Here is a 25,571-nt window from a genome sequence, read left to right on the forward strand (position 1 = left end):
GCATTCAAACATGATAACAAAATGAAGTGAAGAAAAAACATTTGTTTGTGATAGAAGACATAGTGGAGTTCAATATCGGCACAAGATTATAAGGCAACATCAAGTTCAACATGTTCATAAGACCGTGCTGCAGGTGAACATGTACATGTTGAAGGAGAGTACATTGGAATCTTACCTTTGCTGTCAATATAGCAGCTCAAAGTTTGATGCATCAAGTTTGGAAAAAGGAATAGGTCAAAAGCTATGCAATATGATAAATCAGAATTAGAACAAGTCATTTATATAGGAAGCATCGCACTCCACAGGTCATTCACAATAATTAGATCAAGTCATTTGTACATAGAGAGACTGAAGGCTGAGTAGTGCATTAGAGGGTAGTCGTACAATACAAAATACATATCCATTGCTCTGGACAGAAGTGTAGAAAAGCATAATCACACTGATTGTGTTCTGTGAGTAAATCCTTCGACGATAAACGGCTGTACGAATTCCAAGATGAACCAACATGATATAAAGAATGATCCTGGCCGAGATTCTCACAATAGTATGGTCAACCTGAGTCGGAAGAAATGGTTTAGAGACAACATAAGTAAGTGGTTGAAATATATAAGCTATAAAAGAGAGTACATGTGCAGGACAACAGACAAATTCCAATTGGATTTCTTGCACAAACAAAGATACATGATACAAAGCCTACAAAGCAAGTTGATAACTTTCGGCAAAACCTTGATAGGTGGACGGACCCAATAAGAACTAAAAACTTTGACAACATATTCTGCTAGGTTTCTTTAATTCTTTTCAACATGAGAATGCAAGAAACTCATTTCCTTGTGAAACCTCAGACATTAATGGATACCCCATAGAGTCATCCCAGTTTTTCTTCTAACCAGATTGTTTAAGAGACTATACTCAAAATGTTAATTAAGAGAATCTTGTGAACTATCATGAAACAAATAAGACAGGGATAACACCTTTGTATCATCTACTGAGCTGGAAGTGGAATACATCGGACACCGCATCTAAAAGAGAATCGCTTTGGACAGATATTACGTAGCCGCTTCAACATAAAAAAATATGAAAGATAAAAGACAATTTTTATAGTTCCTCCTTTTAGTTTAAAACTATGAGAAACAACACAAATGGAAAAAAATAAGGCAACATTTCAGAACTACTCTAATAAAATGGCATTCAAAACCTTGCAATATATAGCTATTTCTTCTTGTTGTTTGGCACATCAATTTCAGTTGTATATACAGAGGCCAATACATGTAAGAAATGAGGAGAAATGAAAGGGGCGGTGAGTACGAACGAATATGGCCAATGTCTAAATATACTAATCAGTAATCACAATCACAATTCCCTCTGGAGATTAACCGATTATCACAAACACGTGGGGTAGAAAGTCGCAGCTCACCTACGACATAGAGCTGGCATAAAAGTAGGAGCTCATCATTTCCCATAGTTGAACATGCCGCCACCAGCCAATTAACATTCCATTACTCCTGAAAAATTGTAAAGAAAACAAAAATTAACGCTTTGTGACTGACCAGCAAAAATTAGAAAACAAATTCTTATAACCGAAGGTGCTCTGAACCCAAATATTTTCTTCATAAACATCGAGAAACTCTCGTGAACAAAGTAAGCTTGCGACATATACAAAGGTATGATAGGACGCCAGATAGGAGCTAACAAAATTAAGTTTAGAATATACGCTATCAAATCAATAACCGTACAAAAATATTGTGGGCCAAATCGAATTCATATAGGCCACTAACTAAACTGGCAAGAACCAAAAATTTATATTTTTACCAATTGTTCCACATTAGTCTAAAGCTCTTGTTATTTCATTTATCCAAATTAAGACTGTCATTATTTATACTGAATATGCTTAAAGCCTTTATCTGATTTAGCCAAAGCAGAACATCTAATATAACAAAATAGCAGGGCGCGAGGTGTTTTTATAATCATCATAGGACTTAGAAGTATCACCTCCATACAGCCCATAACATAAAATTAGATGGCAAAAACATGCATGGACTGAACTCTTCAGCAAAATAATATATGTCTATTCAAAGTTATATGTTTCCAGATTGTTTAGGATTATTTTAACTGCTTTGACATTTCCCCCTCCTCAATTAGAGGTACACAAGTCATAGGATTCGGTGTACTGAATTTATACTTTGCACATATATAGTACATCTTTGTATGTACTTTACAGAAGTACCTCATGGGCTCATACTACCAAGACCGATAAAAAAATTGGGCAGCTATGAGATGAATATTTTTTTTGAACTTACTGATGACAGGGAGGTCCATATCAAGCTCAAGAAGCTTAAAGCCATCCATGTCTGGCATGTGCACATCACTGATAACAAGATCAAACATGTCCCTGTTTTCCCATAGCATCCTCAGCACGATAACAACCTGATTCGTCACAATAACATGTTACTCTTCCAAAGTGGGTAACAATACAAGAAAAGGGGAATGGTCCTATGCATTTTTATGACAAAAAACAGATGCCTCGTGCATCTTCTGTACTATAAAATGGGTATCATAAATTCAGGTCATGCAATCAAATGAATCTATCCATCTAGAGGTACTCAATCTTTGGCTACAGGCAGCATTTATATATGATGCGCAGTACACCAAATCTACTTGTGAGCTGTGACAACTACCAACAACAATTTTTTTACTGGTCGTCCTAGACACTGAGGAACAAGCAACATTTCTGAAACAGAGCAACTAAAATTAACCACGCCTGACCCAGTAGCGGGCTCCTAGACAAATTACAACCCTGAGCTGCAAAATAGGGCAAGGTATGAGGTTCAAGGGAGAATTTAAGGATCCTTCGTTAACAAACAAATGCTACAATTTTATCTTTGCTGAGCCAGCACAAAACACATCTTTACAGAAACCCCCCGGACCGCATCAGCGGAATCCAGTGAGCCACGAGTCAGCTCGGGGTAGTTCTCCAATTTTTACCAGCGTAAACCCCTTCGCTTCCAAGTTCTTCCTCTATTCTTAGAAGCTGCAAACACAATGCACACGGTCATCAAAGACCATTCAAGACAAATTAAGAAGCTATTTAGAATGACCATATGGTACTATAACTTTAGACCAATACTTCCGTGCATGTAACCACATAAAAGGCAGCAAGCATTCAACTGAGACCTGATTGTATTTCATGAGGCACTCTCCACAGCAGGGGGCACCGGCTTTGATCTGTCCAGTTGTTGCACCGACAATCAGGTCGGCGATGAAAGAATCATCCGTGTCCCCATACCTATACGACACCATCACACCCCAATGAGCATCCTTTGCCTGTTTCACAGCCTCTATGGCCTCAGTGACAGTGCCCACTTGATTTGCCTACATACACATGATAAGAAAAGGAAACACATAATAAGGTAAATGAAATAGAGAATCACTGTACAGGTAAGGAAATCAAGAGAGTAAGGAAGAATCAAGGAGGCAAGTACTACATGTGCAACCATGTGGCTCTTGCAACCTTATGTGCCTACAATCAGTTCAACTATTAATTGCTCATCTTCGTGAATTTAAGGACAACATCGCATTGTCTGTAAATGCCCTTAAACTCAAATCATGTCATGCAAAATAATAAGCACAAAATGGAAGGAGCGGCATTCAATCAAACAAAGAACTACACTGAGTATCCAGGCACAAAGATTGGTGTGGTTACTAAAACTGAATTGTGGCTTGTTCCAGCCAAAAAAAATGCCTAATTCCAGAGTCTGTGGTATTGTTAAGACTTCGGGAGTCCCAGTAACTTGCACAAAGCAGCATGTTTATAAACATCAGTAAACAAATGAGTGATTTGTGGCTTACCTTGAGAGTAAGAGTGTTGCAAGTATTTACTGCTCACTTAATGCATTCAGGATCTGACATTAATAAGGTAGAAGCAGAACGCAAGAACATGAATGAGGCTTAAAACTATGTAGGCTAACATTCCATTTAATTAAGCAGAACACGATTATCCATTCAAGCTATATGTTTTCCAGATTGTTTAGGATATTTCACCGGTAGCAAAGAATTTTGTTAAATAATATAGAATGATATGCCATACCAAAGGAGATAGATATCAACATGTCCAAGAAGAAAAGAACGACTCTCAGTTCATATGTTTCAGGTATTAGCCATATACGTGTATCTCATATACATGTAAGCAAAACAATATGTACAAAGAAATTTCTCTTTCGGCTAGGTAAATAATCTCTTTGGTTCCGAAGTAAAAAAGAAAATCTCCAGTTTACATGCATCTCATATACATGAAAACAGCAGGCCACCTGATACTCCATCACACAAATAGAGTGAACAAATAAAGGAACAAACATTCATGAATAGTCAGAATAGTTTATCAGAAAGTATAGCAAAAAGGCGTGCTTACCATATGAATGAACCAAACGGCTCCAACAGTACCCAGCAGCCTCCAACAGCACAAAGGGCCTCAACGTCTCATCTCCAAACTGAAACAAACAACCAAGCAGAAAGTAAAAAAACAAGAACCAAAACAAGGAACATAGAAAACCAACTGATGCTGCAACAGTAACCAGCAAGAACCACTAATAGGCACATGTAGATCCCAGTCTCTCTAAGACTGCTACCAAAGGAGCCATGATGACCAAACCATGGACCTAACACAGGAAACAAACTTGAAGATGGCAATAAAAAACAAGCAGACCAAACAAACACAAATTAAGTGTTCTAACTGCAATGCACCAAATTAAATCAAAGGCCACATAGTTTATTGCACCCAAACCCTGATCCAAGGAAGAAACTGGACCAGATCAAACAAAACCTCACATAATTTACTGCATACACTTTCCTGACAGCAGATCAATGCTATGCCAGTTCAGAGAAAAGAATAAGAGCAGTAACCGTGCATGCGAAAAAAGCCCCACACCTAGCAGGATTTAGACAGGCAAGAACCTTTCCAGAAACAATGCATGACCTATTTTCATTTTCAGCATAGATAAAAGATTTAAAGTTTCCACATGATCTGACACCTCTAATGATCTCCTCGACATGGGCTAGCTAACTCAAATTTAGAGCCGACGATGCTTAAGATCCAACCAAAAAAAGAGAACTTGGCCTAACTTGAACTATCTGCCAGGCAGCCGTTGTCTACCACCACCTCAAATAATGAATGTAAGCATGTTAATTGGTGATTTTGAAAGGTCAGGTTACTTCCAGCAAGCACATCTCCATCATTTTTTCTGGTCTGGCCACGGCGTAGATCCGTCCATGCTGTACCATTTCCTCTGGAGTATTGTATTTTGCCAGGCAAAGCCAAGGCCATGTTTCACAGTAAGCGCTAACAGAACAACAAAGACAAAGAAGAATCTCTTCTTTGGAACCTAGCCAGACCTAAAGATCTTTATTTGACAACAAGGTACTAACAAAACAATAAAGACCAAAAAATCTCTTCTTTGGAATTTAGCTAGAACTGAGGCTCCTCCACAACAAGAAACAAATCAAAGAAGAATATCTTCTTTGGAACCTAGCCAGACCTGAACATCTCTCTTTGACAACAAGGTAACAAAAAACAATAAAGACAAAAAAAATTCTGCATGTGTGATCTAGCTAGACCTGAGGATCGTCCACAAGAAGAAACTAAAAATCCTACGAGGCTAACAAATGGCATTAATAAGAGCACAAGCAAGCAGAGGCCTGGAGGACTGAGAATAGAAGAAGAAAAGAGATACTTGCAGCAGGTAGCAACTAACACAGTATGCACTTGAACAAAACAGGCACATAGCAACATAGAAGTAAGGGGATACCTGCAGGCCGCACTTTACATGATGCAGGGATAGGCAGATCTTCGATTCCAGGGAAGAGTGTTCACACCTGAGAGAGGCATATATATGAGCCTTCTTCTTCTTCCTCCCCGCAGCTCTAGAGGACTGCAACTCTGCCCTTGGGGTTCTGCCCCCCTGCAAATGAATAGATAGACACATCTGATCGAATCTCGACTGGATGAATAGGTAAATCTGAGAGAGAGAGACAGTGGAAACGGGGGAAGTGGAAAGGGCGTTCACCGTTGTCTTCTCACTGCGGCTCGGCAGGCAACTCAGCTTGGGTTGTCTTCTTCCCAGAGATGCACGAAGATGAGGAGGCCGAAGCGAGCTGGTGGCGGCTGGATTTGGCGGGGAAGCACTGAGTGGGCGCTTCGCATCAGGTCGCCTCCCTCGCCTTCTCGTGCAAGCGACGACCGTGGGTTGTCCGTCGGTCTCCCCACTGCCGAGCTCGTCGGAGTTGTGTGTCACCCTCACCACCGTTGACAGTGGGACTCATCTGCTCGACGTCCTTCACCCCTCGAAGCGAGAGGCGGCCAGGTGGTGAAGCACGGGAGGGCGGGCTCAGCAGGACAGGAAGTGCGAGAGGAGATGGGGCGGCGGCGGCATGAGAGAGGCAACATGGGAACGAGCGTGGGAGAGGAGGAGAGGGTCGTGGCTGCTCGCGCTCGCGCTCTCCTGGTGTTGCGCTGCGGAGCATCGAGAGGGCGGGGGAGCAAGAGACGAGGCGACGGCGCGAGGGCGAGCGGAGGCGACGGCGCGAGGGCGAGCGGAGGCGACGACGCGAGGGTGAGCGCAGGCGGTGGCGTGGGGAGCAGCTAGGCGGCGACGCGCGAGATGCGGGAGTGAGGCGGCTAGGGTTATCTCCATGGGAGCCGGCATTTTATAGCCCCGTATGCGAAATGATGAAAATGCCCTCGGCGGTTCTTCAGAATTACGCGCGGTGGCACGAACGGGACGACACTATTCATTGCTACAGGGTCACCTCTTTGATCCGATGGCCGAGGTCGTCCCAGGGCTCGATCCGATGGCCCAGATTGCATCAAGCAAAACGATCCAACGGTTAGGAATCATAAATCGCTGAGGAGCCGGGAGGATGCCTGTCATTCTTATTTCTCGATTGATGGGCACCTCCATAGCCCGTTGATACGTCTAGTTGATGTGAGACTATCTTCTCCTTTATTATCTTCTCCACAACCACCATTCTATTCCACCTATAGTGTTATGTCCATGGCTCACGCTCATATATTGCGTGAAGATTGAAAAAGTTTGAGAACATCAAAAGTTTGAAACAATTGCTTGGCTTGTCATCGGGGTTGTGCAAGATTTAAATACTTTGTGTGGTGAAGATAGAGCATAGCCAGACTATATGATTTTGTAGGGATAACTTTCTTTTGCCATGTTATTTTGAGAAGACATGATTGCTTTGTTAGTATGCTTGAAGTATTATTATTTTCATGTTAATATTAAACTTTTATCTTGAATCTTTCGGATCTGAACATTCATGCCACAATAAAGAGAAATACATTGAAGAATATGCTAAGTAGCATTCCACATCAAAAATTCTGTTTTTACCATTTACCTACTCGAGGACGAGCAGGAATTAAGCTTGGGATGCTTGATACGTCTCCAACGTATCTATAATTTTCGATTGCTCCATGCTATTATATATTCTGTTTTGGATGTTTAATGCGCTTATTTATACACTTTTATATTATTTTTGGGACTAACCTATTAACCCAAGGCCCAGTGCAAATTGCTGTTTTTTTGCCTATTTCAGTGTTTCGCAGAAAATGAATACAAACGGAGTCCAAACGGAATGAAACCTTCGGGAGAGTTATTTTTGGAACAAACGTGATCCAGAGGACTTGGAGTGGACGTCAAGCAATCAACGAGGAGGCCATGGGTAGGTGCGCACCCTGGGCGCGCCCTCCACCCTCGTGGGCCCCTCATGGCTCCACCGATCTACTTCTTCCTTCTATATATACCTATGTACCCCGAAAACAACGAGGAACACCACGAAAACCTAATTCCACCGCCGCAACCTTCTGTACCCGTGAGAACCCATCTTGGGGCCTTTTCCGGTGCTCCGCCGGAGGGGGCATCGATCACGGAGGGCTTCTACATCAACACCATAGCCTCTCCGATGATGTGTGAGTAGTTTACCACAGACCTTCGGGTCTATAGTTATTAGCTAGATGGCTTCTTCTCTCTCTTTGGATCTCAATACAAAGTTCTCCTCGATCTTCTTGGAGATCTATTTGATGTAACTCTTTTTGCGGTGTGTTTGTCGAGATCCGATGAATTGTGGGTTTATGATCAAGATCATCTATGAACTATATTTGAATCTTCTCTGAATTCTTTTATGTATGATTGGTTATATTTGCAAGTCTCTTCGAATTATCAGTTTGGTTTGGCCTACTAGATTGATCTTTCTTGCAATGGGAGAAGTGCTTAGCTTTGGGTTCAATCATGTGGTGCTCGATCCCAGTGACAATAGGGGAAACGACACATATTGTATTGTTGCCATCGAGGATAAAAAGATGGGGTTTATATCATATTGCATGAGTTTATCCCTCTACATCATGTCATCTTACCTAATGCGTTACTCTGTTCTTATGAACTTAATACTCTAGATGCATGCTGGATAGCGGTCAATGTGTGGAGTAATAGTAGTAGATGAAGGCAGGAGTCGGTCTATTTGTCGCGGACGTGATGCCTATATACATGATCATGCCTAGATATTCTCATAATTATGCACTTTTCTATCAATTGCTCGACAGTAATCTGTTCACCCACCGTAATACTTATGCTATCTTGAGAGAAGCCACTAGTGAAACCTATGGCCCCCGGGTCTATTTTCCATCATATTAATCTCCCGTCAAGTAGCTATTTCTATCGCTGTTTATTTTGCTTTCTTTACTTTTAGTCTTTATCATAAAAATACAAAAAATATTATCTTATCATCTCTATCAGATCTCACTTTTGCAAGCGGCCGTGAAGGGATTGACAACCCCTTTATCGCGTTGGTTGCAAGGTTCTTATTTGTTTGTGTAGGTACGAGGGACTTGCGTGTGGCCTCCTACTGGATTGATACCTTGGTTCTCAAAAACTGAGGGAAATACTTACGCTACTTTGCTGCATCACCCTTTCCTCTTGAAGGGAAAACCAACGCAGTGCTCAAGAGGTAGCACTTCCCTAGGGTCCATGCGCCTAGGGTTGGGGGGAACCCTAAAGGGGGCGCTCTCCTTGGCTTGGGGGGCAAGCCTCCCCCCTTGGCCGCCGCCCCCTCTAGATCCATTTGGAGGGGGCCGGCCCCCCTCTCCCTTGCCCCTATAAATAGAGGGGAGGTGGGAGGGCTGCCGCACCCTTCCCCTGGCGTAGCCCTCTCCCTCCCCAACACCTCCTCCTCCTCCGTAGTGCTTGGCGAAGCCCTGCTGGAGAACTGCAAGCTCCACCACCACGCCGTCGTGCTGCCGGAGCTCTCCCTCAACTTCTCCTCTCCCCTTGCTGGATCAAGAAGGAGGAGATGTCCCTGGGCTGTATGTGTGTTGAACGCGGAGGCGCCGTCCGTTCGGCGTTAGATCGGATCTTCCGCGATTTGAATCGCCGCGAGTACGACTCCCTCATCCGCATTCTAGTAACGCTTCCCGCATCGCGATCTTCAAGGGTATGAAGATACACTCCCCTCTCTCTCGTTGCTAGTCTCTCCATAGATTGATCTTGGTGATGCGTAGAAAATTTTAATTTCTGCTACGATCCCCAACAGAGAAAGGGGTGGAGGGAGAGAGCTTGTGATTTGTCTATTTAGAGAATAGGGATACACAATTTTTGTTATGAACTTCATAAGGCGAAGTTGACAACAATGCGATGCAAGACTAAGGCCCCCTTTGTTTGGGCTACTGGTTCCTAAGAATCGGGTGTGGCTTCGATTTTTGAGAATCGGCTAGGGCTACAGATTTTGGAAATCAGAAGTTGACTGCTTGTTTTCCTAGTTTGAAAATCTCAAGTGTTGTGAAATGTCCACAACACCCCTGAATGCACTGGTTAATCATGAAACTTGCAAAGCTAATCACACTCATTGGACAGAGCAACTACTCATCGGCTCAGTGCCAAGACTGTCCACGAGGGAGAGAGTGGAGATATTGATGCGGGAGGCGGCAAGAGAGGAATAAGCTTGGGGCGACGGGGTTGGTGAGGCCGGACCAAACCGTGGAAGGTGTAGGAGGAGACGGTTGGCGTGGCTATGTGGGAGGCCCAAAGCCCCAGACGAAGGCTAAGCCGGCCATGGCTCCCGCAGTCGAGGGCTTTCACCACTTCTACGACGAGGTCATGGCTGCCGAGTGAGATCTAGACGGGAAGTTGTCGCGGCTCGCGGATGTCTCGGAGCTCGGCGACATGGGAGGCCCTTGGATCTGACAGGAGAGATGAGCGGAGAGAGTAGTCACGGGTGGAGGACGCACTGAGCAAGGACGATGGGTGGGTGAGAGCGCGACAGCTGGGGGATAGCTTTGGGGAGACAACATGTGTAGTTGGGTTAGTTTCCTCATATATTGTTGCGGTGGCAGTTTCATTGTGATGTTGACTGCAAATAGGGGCAAGGGCTGAAAACGAACCATTTTCTTTTACGGGAGGATGCAGAATCGCCAGAATCACCTATATCGCAGCTTCCGGCTTGGCTCGCCTCGTAGTTCATTTTCTAAAATCGAACAAGCTATGTCAGAATCTGATGCGTTTGTTTGAGATTCTGATTTTAGAAGTCCTAGAATCTGATAATCAGTAGCTATAGCGATCCAACCTCAAACGGTCGAATCTCTGTGCATAAGTGTCATCCCTGGATCGGTAATGCTGACACACACAGTACTTGAAGGATTTATAACAGAGTGCAATCACACACTTATTACATCGAATGTCTCAAAAGAGAACTTATTACAATAATATGGCTTAAGGCCATCTAAATAAGATAACAGCGGAAGGCTTGGAAGATAGAGTGAGTCCATCAACTCCAACGGCATAGCTGAGTGCACGACAACGACCTAGCGCACCTTACTCTTTGTCTGAAAGGTCTGCAACATGATATGTTGCATCCCGAAACGGGTCAGCACATGGAATATGCTGGCAATATAACACAATAGAGCAATGCATAGAATAAACACTATCACTACATGCATATATGGCTGGTGGAGGCTCTATGGTTATATTTTTTGCGAAAAGCCAATTTTTCCCTACATCAAAGGAATATATTTTATTTAACTATCATGGTAGTTGATAAACATTGAGAATGGTACCCCCATCTCAATCCCAATTAAAAAGTAATTAATAACCCAACAAATTAATTTGGAGTGATGAGATCAACATGATAATCCAATAACCAGATACTCAAGATGTCCATAACCGGGGACACGGCTAACCATGATTAGTTTGTACACTCTGCAGAGGTTTGCGCTCTTTTCCCCACAAGACTCGATCTCCTCTGTTGGATTTCTCGCACTACAAGGTGTTTGAGAAATGGATGACCGAGACACAGTCTTTCAGAAGCAATAACTCTTTACTCTGGGTAGACAGTACCAACCTACATCCCCTACATCTGCTAGCCTACCACTGAAAGAGGTCATGCAACATACTCAACTATGCTAGAGACCATAATAGCTTGTGGCTGCACACGAAAGTTTCTAGCATGAATAATCTTATGATCCCTTTGAGCCTGGGTGGCGAACCAAAAGACAACACTGGTATATCCCCAGGTGCCTGCAACCAATCCACCAAGATGTGTATTTAAGTAGCCACCTTAATTTAACCATTAATTAACAATCTCACATCTGTCATTTTTCACTCAAACCAAACCACGTCTACGATCATAGCATAGCAACCTAAACATAACGTAGAAGTAACTCCCAAGGTTTGATAATAAAACAGGGTAATAGGTTCTACCTCGTCATCTACTTCCCAATACCCACAAGTTAATCACATCCTATTCATGCAGTGTTGAGGATTATAACTAATGCATAAAAACTGGATAATAAAGGGGTATGATCAATGTGTTACTTTCCTTGCTGACGATCTGCAAACCCTAAAGACTCGTAGTAGCACGCTTCGCACTTCGGGAATTCTATCGCAAACAAACAATAGCATACATAAGCACTCAAGCATAGATGCAAGGGTAAAACTCAAATAAGAAGATCCAATCTGAAAGTTCAACTGAAGATATTCGATTTGCAAAAAGAATCGATCAAATCGGAGCTACGGAACTGAAACTACGGTCGAAAGAACTTCGAATTCAAATCTGCTTGAAACCAAATTTTAAATTGTCAAAATCATGCTCAAGTTGATTAACCAGAAAGAGGGGCTCTAGACGAAGATTTTGGCGTTGGTTTCACTGGATTTGGACGAACGGTTAAAACGTTACGAGGGTTGGAAGATCAGCAGCTAATCTGCGATAAAAATAATCGCGGATAGGTCCCTGGCCGAAAATAAATGGAAAAAGAAAAACCTATCGGACGAACATCCGCTAACAGAGACGAACGGGCGAATTCGTTCGTTAGAACGAACGAACGTTCACAAAGTAAGCTAAACCGGAGAAAACCAAGAAAACCGAACCGATCTAGAAAATCCAAACTAGGGTTTTAAAAAAACCCTGCGGTTTTACCTAAGAACCAAAAAAAAAACGGCGGCGAAAAAACCGGCGGGTGGCGGCGGCTTCGGCGTGCGGGCGGCGTGCGGCGGCGCAGCGAGGCGACTGCTACCTCTTGAGCACTGCGTTGGTTTTCCCTTGAAGAGGAAAGGGTGATGCAGTAAAGTAGCGTAAGTATTTCCCTCAGTTTTTGAGAACCAAGGTATCAATCCAGTAGGAGACCACGCTCGAGTCCCATGCACCTACACAAACAAATAAGAACCTCGCAACCAATGCGATGAAGGGGTTGTCAATCCCTTCACGGTCACTTACGAGAGTGAGATCTAATAGAGATGATAAGATAATATTTTTGGTATTTTTATGGTAAAGGCAAAAAATAAAGAAAGCAAAATAAACGGCAAAAGAAATAGCTTGTTGATGGGAGATTAATATGATGGAAAATAGACCCGGGGGCCATAGGTTTCACTAGTGGCTTCTCTCAAGATAGCATAAGTATTACGGTGGGTGAACAAATTACTGTCGAGCAATTGATAGAATTGAGCATAGTTATGTGAATATCTAGGTATGATCATGTATATAGGCATCACGTCCGTGACAAGTAGACCGACTCCTGCCTGCATCTACTACTATTACTCCCCACATCGACCGCTATCCAGCATGCATCTAGAGTATTAAGTTCATAAGAACGGAGTAACGCTTTAAGCAAGATGACATGATGTAGAGGGATAAACTCATGCAATATGATATAAACCCCATCTTTTTATCCTCGATGGCAACAATACAATACGTGTCGTTTCCCCTACTGTCACTGGGATCGAGCACCGCAAGATTGAACCCAAAGCTAAGCACTTCTCCCATTGCAAGAAAGATCAATCTGGTAGGCCAAACCAAACTGATAATTCGAAGAGACTTGCAAAGATAACCAATCATACATAAAAGAATTCAGAGGAGATTCAAATATTGTTCATAGATAATCTTGATCATAAACCCACAATTCATCGGATCTCGACAAACACACCGCAAAAAGAAGAGTTACATCAAATAGATCTCCAAGAGAATCGAGGAGAACTTTGTATTGAGATCCAAAGAGAGAGAAGAAGCCATCTAGCTAATAACTATGGACCCGAAGGTCCGAAGTAAACCACTCACGCATTATCGGAGAGGCTATGGTGTTGATGTAGAAGCCCTCCGCGATCGATGCCCCCTCTAGCGGAGCGCCGGAAAAGGCCCCAAGATGGGATCTCACAGGTACAGAAGGTTGCGGCGGTGGAAATAGGGTTTTGGCTCCGTATCTGATGTTTCCAGGGTATATGAGTATATATAGGCGAAGGAGGTCGGTCAGGAGAGCTACGAGGGGCCGACGAGGGTGGAGGGCGCGCCCCCTGCCTCGTGTCCTCCTCGTTCATTTCTTGATGTCCACTCCAAGTCCTCTAGATCATGTTTGTTTCGAAAATCACGTTCCCGAAGGTTTTATTCCGTTTGGACTCCGTTTGATATTCCTTTCCTTCGAAACACTGAAATAGGCAAAAAAACAGCAATTCGGGCTGGGCCTCCGGTTAATATGTTAGTCCCAAAAATAACATAAAAGTGTATAATAAAGCCCATTAAACATCCAAAACAGAATATAATATAGCATGGAACAATAAAAAATTATTGATACGTTGGAGACGTATCAAGCATCCCCAAGCTTAATTCCTGCTCGTCCTCGAGTAGGTTAATGATGAAAACAAAATTTTTGATGTGGAATGCTACTTAGCACAATTTTCAATGTAATTCTCTTATTTGTGGTATGAATATTCAGATCCGAAAGATTCAAGATAAAAGTTTAATATTTACATAAAAGTAATAATACTTCAAGCATACTAATAAAGCAATCATGTCTTCTCAAAATAACATGGCCAAAGAAAGTTATCCCTACAAAATCATATAGTCTGTCTATGCTCTATCTTCACCACATAAAATATTTAAATCATGCACAACCCCGATGACAAGCCAAGCAATTGTTTCATAGTTTTGATGTTCTCAAACTTTTTCAATCTTCACGCAATACATGAGCGTGAGCCATGGACATAGCACTATGTGTGGAATAGAATGGTGGTTGTGGAGAAGACAATAAAGGAGAAGATAGTCTCACATCAACTAGACGTATCAACGGGCTATGGAGATTCCCATTAATAGATATTAATGTGAGTAAGTAGGGATTGCCATGCAACGGATGCACTAGAGCTAGAAGTGTATGAAAGCTCAACAATGAAAACTAAGTGGGTGTGCATCCAACTTGCTTGCTCACGAAGACCTAGGGCAATTTGAGGAAGCCCATCATTGGAATATACAAGCCAAGTTCTATAATGAAAATTTTCCACTAGTATATGAAAGTGACAAAACAAGAGACTCTCTATCATAAAGATCATGGTGCTACTTTGAAGGACAAGTGTGAAAAAGGATAGTAGCATTGTCCCTTCTCTCTTTTCTCTCATTTTTTTAGTTGGGCCTTTTCTCTTTTTTTATGGCCTCTTATTTATTTATTTTTTATTTTTCGTCCGGAGTCTCATCCCGACTTATGGGGGAATCATAGTCTCCATCATCCTTTCCTCACTTGGGACAATGCTCTAATAATGATGATCATCACACTTTTATTTACTTACAACTCAAGTATTACAACTCAATACTTAGAACAAAATATGACTCTATATGAATGCCTCCGGCGGTGTACCGGGATATGCAATAAATCAAGAGTGACATGTATGAAAATTATGAACGGTGGCTTTGCCACAAATACGATGTCAACTACATGATCATGCAAAGCAATATGACAATGATGGAGCGCGTCATAGTAAACGGAACGGTGGTAAGTTGCATGGCAATATATCTCGGAATGGCTTTGGAAATGCCATGATAGGTAGGTATGGTGGCTGTTTTGAGGAAGGTATATGGTGGGTGTATGATACCGGCGAAAAGTGCGCGGTAGTAGAGAGGCTAGCAATGGTGGAAGGATAGAAGTGCATATAATCCATGGACTCAACATTAGTCAAAAGAATGTTGGAAATATGCCCTAGAGGCAATAATAAATGGTTATTATTATATTTCTGTGTTCATGATAATAGTCTATTATTCATGCTATAATTGTATTGTCCGGAAATCGTAATACATGTGTGAATACATAGACCACAACCTGTCCCTAGTAAGCCTCTAGTTGACTAGCTCGTTGATCAACAGATAGTCATGGTTTCCTGACTATGGACATAGGATGTCATTGATAACGGGATCACATCATTAGGAGAATGATGTGATGGACAAGACCCAACTTAAGCATAGCATAAAAGATCGTGTAGTTTCGTTTGCTAGAGCTTTTCCAATGTCAAGTATCTTTTCCTTAGACCATGAGATCGTGCAACTCCCGGATACCGTAGGAGTGCTTTGGGTGTGCCAAACGTCACAACGTAACTGGGTGACTATAAAGGTGCATTACGGGTATCTCCGAAAGTGTCTGTTGGGTTGGCACGGATCGAGACTGGGATTTGTCACTCCGTGTAAACGGAGAGGTATCTCTGGGCCCACTCGGTAATGCATCATCATAATGAGCTCAATGTGACTAAGGCGTTAGTCACGGGATCATGCATTGCGGTACGAGTAAAGAGACTTGCCGGTAACGAGATTGAACTAGGTATTGGGATACCGACGATCGAATCTCGGGCAAGTAACATACCGATTGACAAAGGGAATTGCATACGGATTGATTGAATCCTCGACACCGTGGTTCACCCGATGATATCATCGTGGAACATGTGGGAGCCAACATGGGTATCCAGATCCCGCTGTTGGTTATTGACCGGAGAGGCGTCTCGGTCATGTCTGCATGTCTCCCGAACCCGTAGGGTCTACACACTTAAGGTCCGGTGACGCTAGGGTTGTAGAGATATATGTATGCGGAAACCCGAAAGTTGTTCGGAGTCCCGGATGAGATCCCGGACGTCACGAGAGGTTCCGGAATGGTCCGGAGGTGAAGAATTATATATAGGAAGTCCAGTTTTGGCCACCGGGAAAGTTTCGGGGGTTATCGGTATTGTACCGGGACCACCGGAAGGGTCCCGGGGGTCCACCGGGTGGGGCCACCTGTCCCGGAGGGCCCCGTGGGCTGAAAGTGGAGGGGAACCAGCCCCTAATGGGCTGGGGCGCCACTTTGGGCCTCCCCCCATGCGCCTAGGGTTGGGAACCCTAGGGGGGAGTTTCCCCTTGCCTTGGGGGGCAAGGCAACCCCTTCCCCCTTGGCCGCCGCCCCCCCTTGGAGATCCCATCTCCAAGGGCTGCGCACCCCCCCTTGGGGGCCTATATAAAGGGGGGGAGGGAGGGCAGTAGACGACAGCCTTTGGCGCCTCCCTCCTCCCCTGCAACACCTCTCTCTCGCGCGCAGAAGCTCGGCGAAGCCTTGCCGGAGAGCCGCTACATCCACCACCACGCCGTCGTGCTGTTGGATCTCCATCAACCTCTCCTCCCCCCTTGCTGGATCAAGAAAGGAGGAGACTTCGCTGCACCGTACGTGTGTTGAACGCGGAGGTGCCGTCCATTCGGCACTCGGTCATCGGTGATTTGGATCACGGCGAGTACGACTCCGTCATCCACGTTCATTGGAACGCTTCCGCTCGCGATCTACAAGGGTATGTAGATCCACTCCTTTCCCCTCGTTGCTAGTAGACTCCATAGATGCATCTTGGTGAGCGTAGGACAATTTTAAATTATGCTACGATTCCCAACAGTGGCATCATGAGCCAGGCCTATGCGTAGTTACTATGCACGAGTAGAACACAAAGAAGTTGTGGGCGTTGATGTTGCCAATTCTTCTTGCCGCTACTAGTCGTTTCTTGTTTCGGCGGCATTGTAGGATGAAGCGGCCCGGACCGACCTTACACGTACGCTTACGTGAGACAGGTTCCACCGACTGACATGCACTAGTTGCATAAGGTGGCTAGCGGGTGTCTGTCTCTCCTACTTTAGTCGGAACGGATTCGATGAAAAGGGTCCTTATGAAGGGTAAATAGAAATTGGCAAATCACGTTGTGGTCATACGTAGGGAAGAAATCGTTCTTGCTAGAAACCTACAAACCACGTAAAAACTTGCAACAACAATTAGAGGACGTCTAACTTGTTTTTGCAGCAAGTGATATATGTGATATGATATGGCCAGAAGATGTGATGAATGATATATGTGATGTATGAGATTGATCATATTCTTGTAATAGGAATCACGACTTGCATGTCGATGAGTATGACAACCGGTAGGAGCCATAGGAGTTGTCTTTATTATTTTGCATGACCTGCGTGTCATTTGAATAACGCCATGTAATTTACTTTACTTTGTTGCTAAACGGTTAGCCATAGAAGTAGAAGTAATCGTTGGCGTGACAACTTCATGAAGACACAATGATGGAGATCATGATGATGGAGATCATGGTGTCATGCCGGTGACGAAGATGATCATGGTGCCCCGAAGATGGAGATCAAAGGAGCATGATGATATTGGCCATATCATGTCACTATTCGATTGCATGTGATGTTTATCATGTTTTTGCATCTTATTTGCTTAGAACGACGGTAGCAAGTAGGATGATCCCTTATAATAATTTCAAGAAAGTGTTCACCCTAACTGTGCACCGTTGCGAAGGTTCGTCGTTTCGAAGCACCACGTGATGATCGGGTGTGATAGATTCTTACGTTCGCATACAACGGGTGTTGACGAGCCTAGCATGTACAGACATGGCCTCGGAACACACGCAATACACTTAGGTTGACTTGACGAGCCTAGCATGTACAGACATGGCCTCGGAACACGGAGGACCGAAAGGTCGAGCATGAGTCGTATAGAAGATACGATCAACATGGAGATGTTCACCGATCTTGACTAGTCCGTCTCACGTGATGATCGGACACGGCCTAGTTGAGTTCGGATCATGTTTCACTTAGATAACTAGAGGGATGTCTATCTGAGTGGGAGTTCATTAAATAATTTGATTATATGAACTTAATTATCATGAACTTAGTCTAAATCTTTACACTATGTATTGTAGATCAAATGGCCCACGTTGTCCTCAATTTCAACGCGTTCCTAGAGAAAACCAAGCTGAAAGATGATGGCAGCAACTATACGGACTGGGTCCGGAACCTGAGGATCATCCTCATAGCAGCCAAGAAAGATTATGTCTTAGAAGCACCGCTAGGTGAAGCACCAATCCCTGAGAACCAAGACGTTATGAACGCTTGGCAGCAGCGTGCTGATGATTACTCCCTCGTTCAGTGCGGCATGCTTTACAGCTTAGAACCGGGTCTCCAAAAGCGTTTTGAGAAACATGGAGCATATGAGATGTTCGAGGAGCTGAAACTGGTTTTTCAAGCTCATGCCCGGGTCGAGAGATATGATGTCTCCGACAAGTTCTTCAGCTGTAAAATGGAGGAGAACAGTTCTGTTAGTGAGCACATACTCAGAATGTCTGGGTTGCACAACCGCTTGTCTCAGCTGGGAGTTAATCTCCCGGATGACGCGGTCATTGACAGAATCCTCCAGTCGCTTCCACCAAGCTACAAGAGCTTTGTGATGAACTACAATATGCAGGGGATGGAAAAGACCATTCCCGAGGTGTATTCAATGCTGAAATCAGCTGAGGTAGAGATCAGAAAAGAACATCAAGTGTTGATGGTGAATAAAACCACTAAGTTCAAGAAGGGCAAGGGTAAGAAGAACTTCAAGAAGGACGGCAAGGGAGTTGCCGCGCCCGGTAAGCCAGTTACCGGGAAGAAGTCAAAGAATGGACCCAAGCCCGAGACTGAGTGCTTTTATTGCAAGGGAAGTGGTCACTGGAAGCGGAACTGCCCCAAATATTTAGCGGACAAGAAGAAGGCCGGCAACACCCAAGGTATATGTGATATACAAGTAATTGATGTGTACCTTACCAGTACTCGCAGTAGCTCCTGGGTATTTCATACCGGTGCGGTTGCTCATATTTGTAACTCAAATCAGGAACTACGGAATAAACGGAGACTGGCAAAAGACGAGGTGACGATGCGCGTCGGGAATGGTTCCAAGGTCGATGTGATCGCCGTCGGCACGCTACCTCTGCATCTACCCACGGGATTAGTTATAAACCTCAATAATTGTTATTTAGTGCCAGCTTTGAGCATGAACATTGTATCTGGATCTCGTTTAATTCGAGATGGCTACTCATTTAAATCTGAGAATAATGGTTGTTCTATTTATTTGAGAGATATGTTTTATGGTCATGCCCCGCTGGTCAATGGTTTATTCTTGATGAATCTCGAACGTGATGCTACACATGTTCATAGTGTGAATACCAAAAGATGTAAAGTTGATAACGATAGTCCCACATACTTGTGGCACTGCCGCCTTGGTCACATTGGTGTCAAGCGCATGAAGAAGCTCCATGCAGATGGACTTTTGGAGTCTCTTGATTACGAATCATTTGACACGTGCGAACCATGCCTCATGGGTAAGATGACCAAGACTCCGTTCTCCGGAACAATGGAGCGAGCGACCAACTTATTGGAAATCATACATACCGATGTGTGCGGTCCAATGAGCGTTGAGGCTCGCGGAGGATATCGTTATGTTCTCACTCTCACTGATGATTTAAGTAGATATGGGTATGTCTACCTAATGAAACACAAGTCTGAAACCTTTGAAAAGTTCAAGGAATTTCAGAGTGAAGTCGAGAATCAACGTGACAGGAAAATAAAATTCTTACGATCAGATCGTGGTGGAGAATATTTAAGTCACGAATTTGGTACACACTTAAGGAAATGTGGAATAGTTTCACAACTCACGCCGCCTGGAACACCTCAGAGAAATGGTGTGTCCGAACGTCGTAATCGCACTCTATTGGATATGGTGCGATCTATGATGTCTCTTACCGATTTACCGCTCTCATTTTGGGGCTATGCTTTAGAGACTGCCGCATTCACTTTAAATAGGGCACCGTCTAAATCCGTTGAGACGACACCGTATGAATTATGGTTTGGGAAGAAACCTAAGCTGTCGTTTCTAAAAGTTTGGGGATGCGATGCTTATGTCAAGAAACTTCAACCTGAAAAGCTCGAACCCAAATCGGAAAAATGCGTCTTCATAGGATACCCTAAGGAAACTATTGGGTATACCTTCTACCTCAGATCCGAAGGCAAGATCTTCGTTGCCAAGAACGGGTCCTTTCTAGAGAAGGAGTTTCTCTCGAAAGAATTGAGTGGGAGGAAAGTGGAACTTGATGAGGTGATAGTCACCCCTTCCGAACCGGAAAGTAGCGCAGCGCGGGAAAATGTTCCTGTGGTGCCTACACCGACTGGGGAGGAAGTTAATGATGATGATCATGAAGCTTCAGATCAAGTTACTGAACTTCGTAGGTCCACAAGGACACGTTCCGCACCAGAGTGGTACGGCAACCCTGTCCTGGAAATCATGTTGTTAGACAACGGTGAACCTTCGAACTATGAAGAAGCGATGGCGGGCCCAGATTCCGACAAATGGCTAGAAGCCATGAAATCCGAGATAGAATCCATGTATGAAAACAAAGTATGGACTTTGACTGACTTGCCCGATGAGCGGCGAGCCATAGAAAACAAATGGATCTTTAAGAAGAAGACGGACGCAGATGGTAATGTGACCATCTACAAAGCTCGACTTGTCGCTAAGGGTTATCGACAAGTTCAAGGGGTTGACTACGATGAGACTTTCTCACCCGTAGCGAAGCTGAAGTCCGTCCGAATCATGTTAGCAATTGCCGCATACTATGATTATGAGATATGGCAGATGGACGTCAAAACGGCATTCCTTAACGGCTTCCTTAAGGAAGAGTTGTATATGATGCAGCCGGAAGGTTTTGTCGATCCTAAGAATGCTAACAAAGTATGCAAGCTCCAGCGCTCAATCTATGGGCTGGTGCAAGCATCTCGGAGTTGGAACGTTCGCTTTGATGAGATGATCAAAGCGTTTGGGTTTACACAGACTTATGGAGAAGCCTGTGTTTACAAGAAAGTGAGTGGGAGCTCTGTAGCATTTCTCATATTATATGTGGATGACATATTATTGATGGGAAATGATATAGAATTCTTGGAAAGTATAAAGGCCTATTTGAATAAATGTTTTTCAATGAAGGACCTTGGAGAAGCTGCTTATATATTAGGCATCAAGATCTATAGAGATAGATCAAGACGCCTCATTGGTCTTTCACAGAGTACATACCTTGACAAGATATTGAAGAAGTTCAGTATGGATCAGTCCAAGAAGGGGTTCTTGCCTGTATTGCAAGGTGTGCAATTGAGCACGGCTCAATGCCCGACCACGGCAGAAGATATAGAAGAGATGAGTGTCATCCCCTATGCCTCGGCCATAGGGTCTATTATGTATGCCATGCTGTGTACCAGACCTGATGTAAACCTTGCCGTAAGTTTGGTAGGAAGGTACCAAAGTAATCCCGGCAAGGAACACTGGACAGCGGTCAAGAATATCCTGAAGTACCTGAAGAGGACTAAGGATATGTTTCTCGTCTATGGAGGTGACGAAGAGCTCGTCGTAAAGGGTTACGTCGACGCTAGCTTCGACACAGATCCGGATGACTCAAAGTCACAGACCGGATACGTGTATATTTTGAATAGAGGAGCAGTAAGCTGGTGCAGTTGCAAGCAAAGCGTCGTGGCGGGATCTACATGTGAAGCGGAATACATGGCAGCCTCGGAGGCAGCACAGGAAGCAGTCTGGATGAAGGAGTTCATTACCGACCTAGGGGTGATTCCCAATGCGTCGGGCCCAATGACTCTCTTCTGTGACAACACTGGAGCTATTGCCCTTGCGAAGGAGCCCAGGTTTCACAGGAAGACCAGGCATATCAAGCGTCGCTTCAACTCCATTCGTGAAAGTGTTCAAAATGGAGACATAGATATTTGTAAAGTACACACGGACCTGAATGTAGCAGATCCGTTGACTAAACCTCTCCCTAGGGCAAAACATGATCAACACCAGGACGCAATGGGTGTTCAATTCATCACAATGTAACTAGATTATTGACTCTAGTGCAAGTGGGAGACTGTTGGAAATATGCCCTAGAGGCAATAATAAATGGTTATTATTATATTTCTGTGTTCATGATAATAGTCTATTATTCATGCTATAATTGTATTGTCCGGAAATCGTAATACATGTGTGAATACATAGACCACAACCTGTCCCTAGTAAGCCTCTAGTTGACTAGCTCGTTGATCAACAGATAGTCATGGTTTCCTGACTATGGACATAGGATGTCATTGATAACGGGATCACATCATTAGGAGAATGATGTGATGGACAAGACCCAACTTAAGCATAGCATAAAAGATCGTGTAGTTTCGTTTGCTAGAGCTTTTCCAATGTCAAGTATCTTTTCCTTAGACCATGAGATCGTGCAACTCCCGGATACCGTAGGAGTGCTTTGGGTGTGCCAAACGTCACAACGTAACTGGGTGACTATAAAGGTGCATTACGGGTATCACCGAAAGTGTCTGTTGGGTTGGCACGGATCGAGACTGGGATTTGTCACTCCGTGTAAACGGAGAGGTATCTCTGGGCCCACTCGGTAATGCATCATCATAATGAGCTCAATGTGACTAAGGCGTTAGTCACGGGATCATGCATTGCGGTACGAGTAAAGAGACTTGCCGGTAACGAGATTGAACTAGGTATTGGGATACCGACGATCGAATCTCGGGCAAGTAACATACCGATTGACAAAGGGAATTGCATACGGATTGATTGAATCCTCGACACCGTGGTTCACCCGATGATATCATCGTGGAACATGTGGGAGCCAACATGGGTATCCAGATCCCGCTGTTGGTTATTGACCGGAGAGGCGTCTCGGTCATGTCTGCATGTCTCCCGAACCCGTAGGGTCTACACACTTAAGGTCCGGTGACGCTAGGGTTGTAGAGATATATGTATGCGGAAACCCGAAAGTTGTTCGGAGTCCCGGATGAGATCCCGGACGTCACGAGAGGTTCCGGAATGGTCCGGAGGTGAAGAATTATATATAGGAAGTCCAGTTTTGGCCACCGGGAAAGTTTCGGGGGTTATCGGTATTGTACCGGGACCACCGGAAGGGTCCCGGGGGTCCACCGGGTGGGGCCACCTGTCCCGGAGGGCCCCGTGGGCTGAAAGTGGAGGGGAACCAGCCCCTAATGGGCTGGGGCGCCACTTTGGGCCTCCCCCCATGCGCCTAGGGTTGGGAACCCTAGGGGGGGAGTTTCCCCTTGCCTTGGGGGGCAAGGCAACCCCTTCCCCCTTGGCCGCCGCCCCCCCCTTGGAGATCCCATCTCCAAGGGCTGCGCACCCCCCCTTGGGGGCCTATATAAAGGGGGGGGGAGGGAGGGCAGTAGACGACAGCCTTTGGCGCCTCCCTCCTCCCCTGCAACACCTCTCTCTCGCGCGCAGAAGCTCGGCGAAGCCTTGCCGGAGAGCCGCTACATCCATCACCACGCCGTCGTGCTGTTGGATCTCCATCAACCTCTCCTCCCCCCTTGCTGGATCAAGAAAGGAGGAGACGTCGCTGCACCGTACGTGTGTTGAACGCGGAGGTGCCGTCCGTTCGGCACTCGGTCATCGGTGATTTGGATCACGGCGAGTACGACTCCGTCATCCACGTTCATTGGAACGCTTCCGCTCGCGATCTACAAGGGTATGTAGATCCACTCCTTTCCCCTCGTTGCTAGTAGACTCCATAGATGCATCTTGGTGAGCGTAGGAAAATTTTAAATTATGCTACGATTCCCAACAAAGAACTCATATATTTGTTGCAAAAATCTATTAGTTATCAAAACAAAGTATTACGCGCATGCTCCTAGGGGGATAGATTCGTAGGAAAAGACCATCGCTCGTACCCGACCACCACTCATAAGGAAGACAATCAATAAATAGATCATGCTCCGACTTCATCACATAACGGTTCACCATACATGCATGCTACGGGAATCACAAACTTTGGAACAAGTATTTCTCAAATTCATAACCACTCAACTAGCATGACTCTAATATCACCATCTTCATATCTCAAAACAATTATCAAGCATCAAACTTCTCTTAGTATTCAACGCACTTATAAGAAAGTTTTTACTAATCTTGGATGCGTATCATATTAGGACTAATTTCACAATTAAAGAAAATTACCATGCTGTTTTGTAGGACTCTCAAAATAATATAAGTGAAGCATGAGAGAACAATAGTTTCTATAAAACAAACCACCGCCGTGCTCTAAAAGATATAAGTGAAGTACTAGAGCAAAAACTATAGCTCAAAAGATATAAGTGAAGCACATAGAGTATTCTAATAAATTCCGAATCATGTGTGTCTCTCTCAAAAGTGTATTCAGCGAGGATGATTGTGGTAAACTAAAAGCAAAGACTCAAATCATACAAGACGCTCCAAGAAAAACACATATCATGTGGTGAATAAAAATATAGCTCCAAGTAAAGTTACCGATGGACGAAGACGAAAGAGGGGATGCCTTCCGGTGCATCCCCAAGCTTTGGCTTTTTGGTGTCCTTGGATTTACCTTGGGGTGCCTTGGGAATCCCCAAGCTTAGGCTCTTGCAACTCCTTGTTCCATAATCCATCAAATCCTTACCCAAAACTTGAAAACTTCACAACACAAAACTTAACAGAAAATCTCGTGAGCTCCGTTAGCGAAAGAAAACAAAACACCCCTTCAAGGTACTGTATTGAACTCATTCTTTATTTGTATTGGTGTTAAACCTACTGTATTCCAACTTCTCTATGGTTTATAAACTATTTTACTAGCCATAGATTCATCAAAATAAGCAAACAACACACGAAAAACAGAATCTGTCAAAAACAGAACAGTCTGTAGTAATCTGTATCTAACGCAAACTGCTGGAACTCCAAAAATTCTACCAAAATAGGACGACCTAAATAAAATTTTTATTGATCTTCTGCAATTGGAATCAGTATTTTATCACGTTCTGGTGATTTTAAACAATTGTTTTCATGAACAGAAAGTTTCTGGAATTTTCAGCAAGATCAAATAACTATCATCCAAGAAGATCCTATAGGTTTAACTTGGCACAAACACTAATTAAAACATGAA

General features: G+C 44.0%; 1 long non-coding RNA gene across 1 annotated transcript; it reads right to left on the reverse strand.

Annotated features, from left to right (window-relative positions):
- Positions 1-277: 277 nt before the first annotated feature.
- Positions 278-6,671, reverse strand: LOC109778957 (uncharacterized). Its single transcript, XR_006672346.2, has 8 exons — positions 6,057-6,671; positions 5,799-5,951; positions 4,406-4,484; positions 3,172-3,369; positions 2,983-3,028; positions 2,298-2,424; positions 1,415-1,502; positions 278-555 (listed from the first exon to the last, which is right to left on the reverse strand). It is a non-coding gene; the product is annotated as an uncharacterized lncRNA (long non-coding RNA).
- Positions 6,672-25,571: the final 18,900 nt, after the last annotated feature.

The sequence above is a fragment of the Aegilops tauschii genome, chromosome 3 (assembly GCF_002575655.3).
Source record: "Aegilops tauschii subsp. strangulata cultivar AL8/78 chromosome 3, Aet v6.0, whole genome shotgun sequence".
NCBI lineage: Eukaryota > Viridiplantae > Streptophyta > Magnoliopsida > Poales > Poaceae > Aegilops > Aegilops tauschii.